An 8123-nucleotide genomic window follows, 5' to 3' on the forward strand; every position below is an offset into this window, starting at 1 on the left:
CAAGGATCCAGATCCACATAGCCTGACTTCAGAATCTCAGCTCTTGATGATATACAAATATCATTAACAGATTCCTTGACTTCAATGTTAATAGTAGTAACTAGATGAATATGTACGTTTTGCTAGCTAGCACACTTTGATGACTTTCTGATGTTAAAGCCTGAATTTAGAAACCAATGGAAAATATATACTTAAACTGGAAATAAAGGAAGATCAAAAGCATGCCTCCTGAAATCATCGGCTGTTTGCTGAAAACATTTGACAATAAATTAGCATTCTTACCTACACCCTGAGTTGGTGAAAAAATGTATACTCTGTTCCATAGAGTCCTGAACATCATTCCTTCAGAATCTAAACTTCCTTGTGTAATTTCCTATTTATAGAAGTTAAGATTTAACTGCCATGTCAAATGTATGATTTTATAAAACATAAAACTTGTCTCTATTACCTGTTTGATGAGTGAGATTCCCCTTTGAATTAGAATTACTGTTCCTAAGCTGGTGCTGCAGCTCAACTGGTAGACTGATTGCCTGGTATGCATGAGGCCATAAGTCCAACTCCCAGAACCAGAACTGCATAACCTGAGCAGGAAGATGAGGTGGTCAAGGTCATCCTTGACAGTACAATGGGTTCTAGGCCGAACTGAACTGCATAAAATCCTGCTTTTAAAAATAATTATCTTGGGGACAGAGACAGCTCAGTAGTTAAGAACACTTGGCAGTTCTTTTAAAAGATCTAGGTTCAGATTCCAGAACCTGTATGATGGCTGGCAATTATCTTTACTTCCTGTTCTAAGGGATCTAACACCTTATTTGACCTCCCTGGATGGCAGGTGCATATGATATATATATATATATATATATATATATATATATATATATATATCATAACAAAACAAAAATCACATGAAACAAATGAAATAAATAAAAATAATTATTCTCCTAAGAAGTCTATTTACATACACATGTACTGTCTCAAAGAGTAATTTCTTTTTTTATGTAGAAATAATAAATGTGGATTCTTTTATTTGCTCTTGACCTTGGAGTTAGTCAGAAGAAGGGCAGAAGCTGTGAGTGAATCCTGGGAAGTGCAGGACCTAAAGGCTACGGTTCTGATGGGACTTGCAGTGGGGCTGGAACGGGTTTGTGAGCTGAAGAGCTGCTTGCTCACTCAAACTTGAAGGAGGAGATGTGGAGCCCATCCATGCCTAGGTAGCGCAGGTGGTTGTGGCCCAGCCTGTTGGGGAAGGTCACCGTGCGCCCGGCAGGTAGTGTCACCTTGAACTCATTGTTATGGAAGGCCACGGTGAACTTGACCTCTGATCCTGGACTGAAGCACATGTGACTCTATCGTTGCTCTTGTCCCCAGCTGCTGCCATCTGGAGTGTTGCAGACAAGGGTGGATTCGTTGAAGCAAGGGTTAAAATGTAGGTTCAGCTTCTCTTGCACCTGGCCCGGGTTAATGGTGAAGCTGTTAAAATCCTTGTGGATCTTGCCTTTAATCTCCAGGGTCATCCCTGATTTCATGTCCAAGTTTGTGTCCAAATTTCATGTTTCAAATTTCTCCCCCAGCTCCTTGGCCACCCCAGCTTCTTGGTTTCTTGAGTTCAAGCTCTTCTCTGTGCATGATGATCCCTCCATCTGGAACTCCTCCTTAGCTCTGGCAGAACCAGACTCAAAGGTAGGCAGGGTATGTGGTGGCATATAGCACTCCTGAGCAGGAGCACTGTGAAGTTTAGGGCCAGTACAGGCTACATAGTGAGATTCTAACTATGCTTTTCTACGTGGCTCATGGCTTCTTACCTCATTTTCTACTTGTCACGCTTCCTCAATGGCTAGCTGGATCAAGGGTAGTTTCTTTAGCTGTTGCAACAATAGCCACAAATTTGTTGACTTAAACTGAAGCGCTTTATTCTCTTATAGTACTTGATGTCGAAGCATGAAATTAGTTGCACTTTGCAATAACCATGGTGGTTGTCTTCCAGTTGCTAGGAAACTGTCTACTGTTTTTTTTTTTTTTTTTCTACCATCACCCTATAAAGAATTTTTGCTGTTATTATGTTGTCCACATTCCCGTTCTCCACTTTCAAAGCCAGCAGGGCAGCTTCTTGCTTCAGAACCTGTATTGCCTTCTGTCTTAGATTTGTATTAAGGACTCATCAGAATTATCTAGGATGGTCTTTTCAAAACAAGACTCTTAGTTTAATCATATCAGAAAGTCTACATTGCTACATAAATTCTAAGACACATGGATTAGGCCTGGGTTATCTTTGGAAACAATTGTTCCATCTACCACATTTCAAAATTTGATTACTTTCAGCAATAGTGAACCATGAAATTGTAACTTAGGCAGATGGAAGACAATGAGTACACAGTATTTGTAGATGCAGTGGAAGGTTTGCTGATTTGTTTATCTCAGGGACTCATAATGAAATAGGAGCTAAGATTACTAAAATACAAATGCAGGGAATATAAACCAATATTATATCCTCAAAACTATCTATTTACATTTAAAATTAATGTTAAATATTTGCTTTGTAGAAAACTGGATTCTCTCTGTGTTAGTCAGCTTTGTGTTGCTGTGACAAAACAACTGAGATGAGCATCTTAGAAGAAAATGTATTTTTTGACTCATGGTTTCAAAAGTTTAAAGCCACAGTCATGTAGCTCACTGATTTTAGGAGTCTTGACAAGATAGAATGTTACATTGAGTTGTATTTGATGATTAAATGCTGCTTACTTTATTGCAACAGGGAAGCAAAGTCAGAAAAAAATTTCCTCCAAACACATTGAGCTAAGTGATCCATCCATGAAATCAAAGCCTTCATGATTTAGGAATTTCCCAAATATCTCATCACTGAAACTACTGCAGTGGGGAATAGGAACTTTGGCTGTAGAAGTGTTAAGGTGCAAATCAAAAATCCAAGATGTTACTTTCAGAACAAGGACTGTTTAATCGGCTTTGGAAATCAGTCTTCCAGTTTATCAAATATGAGACACTGAAGTACAGCGTGACTTAGCGATTTGGTTCCTAGATAAATGCTCAGAATAAACAAGCCCTTGCTCACACACACACACACACACACACACACACAAATAAGTACACAGATGCTTATAGCAACATATGATTGAGCGTAGGCAAAAGCCGAAATGACTGAAGGTCAACTACCCAATGCATAAGTAAGTAGTGTATGATTTTTCCATACAGCAGAATAATGTGTGCAAGGAAATGAAGTACTGTTAAATGTTACACAAGGATAAGCCTTGAAAGTTTCATGCTAAATGAGACAATATACAAGTGTTCATAGCATAGAATCCATTTCTAATAAATGTCTAAAGTAGGCAAAGCCTACTGAAGAAGATAAATCAGCACTTGCTTGGCACTAGCAAACAGCAAGTTGGTGAGAGAGATAGCAGGAGAATGCTAATGGTTAGGTGACTTCCTTCAAGGGCAACCATTAAGTGGACAGTCACAACTTGGTGAATATACTAACATTGATTCAACTATACACCCAGGAATAACATAAGTTATAATGTTAATACATTAATTTTGCTTCATAAAAGCTCTTTTACAGAAATATTTACATCTGCAATGTTACGATAAATCTTTCTGCCAAAAGCCGCCTGAGCCCCACCGCCACATGTGTGCTTTACGCCAGCCGCCCACCCGAGTTAGGCCCAAATTAATACACAGAAACTTGTATTAGGTTCAAAGCTGCTTGGCCAATGACTAGGATTTCTTATCTGTTAGCTCAGTCTTAATTATCATAAATCTATATATCTTATAAGACTTATCTTATTGGATGCCTTATTGGCTCACATTGTGCCGCTGGAGCAGGAGCAGAGAGGAAAAGAGGGCCCTTCCTGTTTCTCCTTTGCTTAAATATGAGTCTCCTTGCTATGTCACTTCCTGCCTGGATCATCACTTCTCTACTACATTTCTCAGAATCCTCTTTGACTCCTAGTCCTGTCTAACTTCCTGTCTCATTGGCCAAACAGTATTTTATTTAACAATCAATAAGATAAACATATACAGTACATTCCCCATCATCTGCAAACATTGGCATCAAAATCTACAAAGTCAGATAAAGTGTCCACTGTCTCTCCCTGGGTTACATAAGATGATGTAATTCTTCTTTTGGAGCTAGGACTGTTTATTTCCTTTCATGACACAGCCATGTTTCAAGGCTAGCAGGCTCTTAGTTTCCTCAAATTGGTTTATGTGTGCTTTAAAATGAAGGCTCTTCCAGATCCTGAGAGTCAACAAAACCCTTACTGCATCTACATTTTTGGTTGTTTGGCTTAACTTATTACAGTATATTCTATTCAGATCTTAGGTCAATCATGATCTCTTCAGAAGTATTTGTGGAGTATACAATAATGCAAATTTGTTTGTAGTAGCATTTATTGATGTGCTGTCAATTTGTTTTCCAAGAAGATAAATTCCACAGGGCACAAGATGGTTTAGTAACAATCTGTCCCAGTTTAGTCATGTACAACTTTCAGTCTTTTAGTTTTTATTTTTTTTAGTTTTTATTTTTTATATGTGCCAATTATAGCAGCTGTCAAAATGCTTCAGATAGAATGTTCCTCCCCCATAGCCTGTCTTCATCTTCAGAGTTTTGCTGCTATATCAGAATTGAGAATTATTTAGAACCAATGTTGTTACATGCTAGACATTATTAAACATACGGTCATTTGTAGGCACAAAATGATTTACACAAACCATTCTGCACATCAAAACATTACGACCCTGTCTCTTCAAGGTCTCCAGGCACATTTTGCACAAAGAACAAACAAAACAATGTCCTTTTTCATACATAGTCATCTTCCAGCAATTAGCTATCATCACACTGGAGACCAAATATAAGATAAAAAGATACCAGATTCATTTGATTTTCTCTAAAACATTTCAACCAGTGGATGCTTTTGACAATCATTAAATTTTTCACTGACAGTTCAAATGTTCAAATTATCATAGTCTTTAAATGTCACTACTTTTGATTAATATAAATCCATTTTCATTTTCCAACTTCCATAATGCCAACAATTCATCCACTGATCAAAACACCTACTCATATCAATCACTGTACATCAGCCTTCCGAACATAGAGACTGACATTCCATGCTACATTCTTTATTGGGACCACTAATTTTTCTTACCCATTGTGTCTTAAACTAATCTCTGAATAAACATTTCATCCTTTCTAGGCTGCCAGGTTTAAATTAAGGCAAACATCCTATCCTTACTGCTTAGTACCACATTCTCAGTATCTATAGCCATTAGCAATGTAGATGCAGTGCAGGTACTTCTAGAATGAGTTACTGGTTCCAGGTAATGTATTACATTGTCATTTAAGGATTAATTGTGTTTCACAGTCTTCATAGTGTGACTATTTTATATCTGCATTTCTGGAAATTGCCTTTTTCCCCCCTGAATTCCATTATGTCAGTACTGGATGGTATGCAGGTTCAGGTTTTTGGGAGTCTGATGTTAGTGTTAGAGGCCAATGAAGTACAGGTTTAATCCCAAAACACTGTTGCCCTATTTTACAGAAAGAATCAAGGAAGTACCTCAAACATACACCTGTAGTTCCTATAAAACTGTCCCTGGGGCTAAGGAAGGCACAGATCCCACACCAGTAGTTACCACGTTATGATCTGGCATTGTGTGCTTTTTCTCATAACCAAGGATAGTTAGAATGGATGATGGAGCCTCTCTGCTGTGCATCACACTTGTGGCCAGAAGTGCCATCAAGTTGTGTGACACCCTAAAGCCATACACTGCAGTATAATAACCCCCACATTACTGTGGGCTGTCTATTGCCAGAGTAGTGGACTAAAACTTCCACAATTAAGTTTTATGTTTTATCAGCTCAGCACATTTTCAGTCATAGTAACCCTTATTATCTTGTTTAATGCCCAGAAGATGTAATCTTATGCCAGATTACCCTGCCTGATGTTGAAGTTTGCATGCATTTCCATTGATTACAACTATTTCCCCATTCTTAAGACCCTCATCCCACTCCTATAAAAGGTCAAAATCCACTTTTTCCCTTGGTAGACCATTCGATTTCCCACAGGACAGAGGCTGCCCCTCACTATGTGTGCTAATAAACACAGTCCCATCTGTTGAGGTCACATTCTGGTCTCTTTCTGCCTCCTGTCTCAGAAACCTAACACATCTCTTACCTGATTTCCTTAGCTCTAATAGAGCTAGTTTCCTGGGTGAGAATCTACTGAATTTGTTTCACCTCCTCTTTTTGTATTCCTTTAGATGTGTTGACAAAATACTTTTTTTGGGGTTTTTGGAGACAGGGTTTCTCTGTGTAGCTTTGGAGCCTATCCTGGCACTCGCTCTGGAGACCAGGCTGGCCTCGAATTCACAGAAATCCGCCTGCCTCTGCCTCCTGAGTGCTGGGATTAAAGGCGTGCGCCACCAACACCCGGCAACAAAATATTTTTTAAGAAGTGTCCAGCAATAGAATTTCAACTTAAAATAGACTTTACTTTCTGGAAAAGTTAAATAATTCATATGAAAATTTACTCTATATTTTGAGTTTATTTTCTGTCTCATGTTTTTGCAAAGAAAATGTCTCATTGTCTGAATCCTGGAGAAATTCTGTCATTATATGTCCAGAGTTAATAACTTTATTTGGTGCCCATGGTATATAAATACTGTGCAGCCTTTTTAAAATATAGTATATCAAAGTATAGTTAGCCAAAATGAAAGCTTTAACTCTAATGGAAGCATTCACACTTAAGGAATTTCATGTGAGTATAAACTCTTTTAGCCAATTTTATTCATAAGTATCTGCAAATCTCTTTTGTATTATCTACTCTTAAGTCCTGGAAGCCAACTTCTGATTATTCATCTCTTCTGTATCTTCTTTAGATTATGGTGCTCGGGTGTTTGTGAGCTTCATGCTACCTTGACAAGGCAACAAAGAAAACAGAAAATGTTTTGACCAAGTCCAAGATGCTCAGGTAGCCCAATTGTTTTGAACTCTTGTTAGGAGCTAAGAATTGAATGGAAGCAGAAGGTGAGATCATTTTGAATAAACTACAGACTGTCCACTTGACTCACCTCACTGAGTACCAAGTCTTGGTGTTTAGACTTTAGGAGAAAATTAATTATCGATATCAAACACTATATTGGGCTGCAGTTTGGCCTGGAGAATGTGAAATATCATGTAGGAAGCTTTATTTTTTGAATGAATAGGCTGATCTTTTGAAGGAAAAAGGCTTTTGTCTTTCACCATCTTCACTCTTCTTATTTCTGTGTATATCATTAGCATGATAGTCAGAAAAGTAGAAGGGGAATGGAGGTATATACCAGCAGCAAAGATGATGGGAGAATAACAGCAGCCTGGAAGCTTCATCAGATGGTGACATCTTTAAGAAAGTTTAGTAGCCCTCCCTTCAGAATTTTGGCTGGAAAAAAAAGAAACTATTGTTTTTGCCTTGATAAATAAAACATATGAAATGTGAAAAGGATAAAATTAAAACAGTTGCAGTGATAGAAAATAATCTAAGCTTTTTATTTTCTTTCTATCAAGGAAAAAAAGGTAAACTAAAAAGTTACTATCATTTTACTTTTAGAAACCCAAATAACCAGAGTTGTTCTATGGGTAAAATGAGAACTGTGTAAGCTGGCTGTCACCTATGCAATATGATCTCGTTTTTAAGTTTGGACAAAAGAATCCCTTTATCACAGGAACTCAATTGTCTCATTATCCTTACAGTGGCTGACACAGAACTTTTCCCTTTTTAAATACAAAAAAAAAAAAAAAAAGAGTATCAGTATCAAAATCCTTATCTGTGGTTTCTTCTTTAAGAAAAGGTTAAAAATAAGGGATATGAATAAAAAAACTTCTGAAAGACACAAGTTTACATATTGTGGTTATTATTTTGCAAATTGCAAAACTAAATGCCACCATTTAGCTATCTCTACTTTCAAATTTTCATTTTCAAAGTCTAGCTAAGAGGTTTATTGTTCCTGGGGAGGAAGGAGTAGGACCTGGGGCCTGAAAAACCAGCTCTATGAAGAAAGAAAAAATTACCAGGCTGTTTCACTTCCAGTTTGATCCAGTAACAAAGCACACTGTCATGCACTGGCAACAA

At 37.6% G+C, this 8123-nt stretch overlaps 1 pseudogene; it reads right to left on the reverse strand.

The window, feature by feature from the left end:
* Positions 1-1166: 1166 nt before the first annotated feature.
* On the reverse strand, positions 1167-1544 carry LOC113833002 (annotated as a pseudogene).
* Between the last annotated feature and the right edge of the window lie 6579 nt (positions 1545-8123).

Source organism: Cricetulus griseus (assembly GCF_003668045.3).
Source record: "Cricetulus griseus strain 17A/GY chromosome 1 unlocalized genomic scaffold, alternate assembly CriGri-PICRH-1.0 chr1_0, whole genome shotgun sequence".
Lineage (NCBI taxonomy): Eukaryota > Metazoa > Chordata > Mammalia > Rodentia > Cricetidae > Cricetulus > Cricetulus griseus.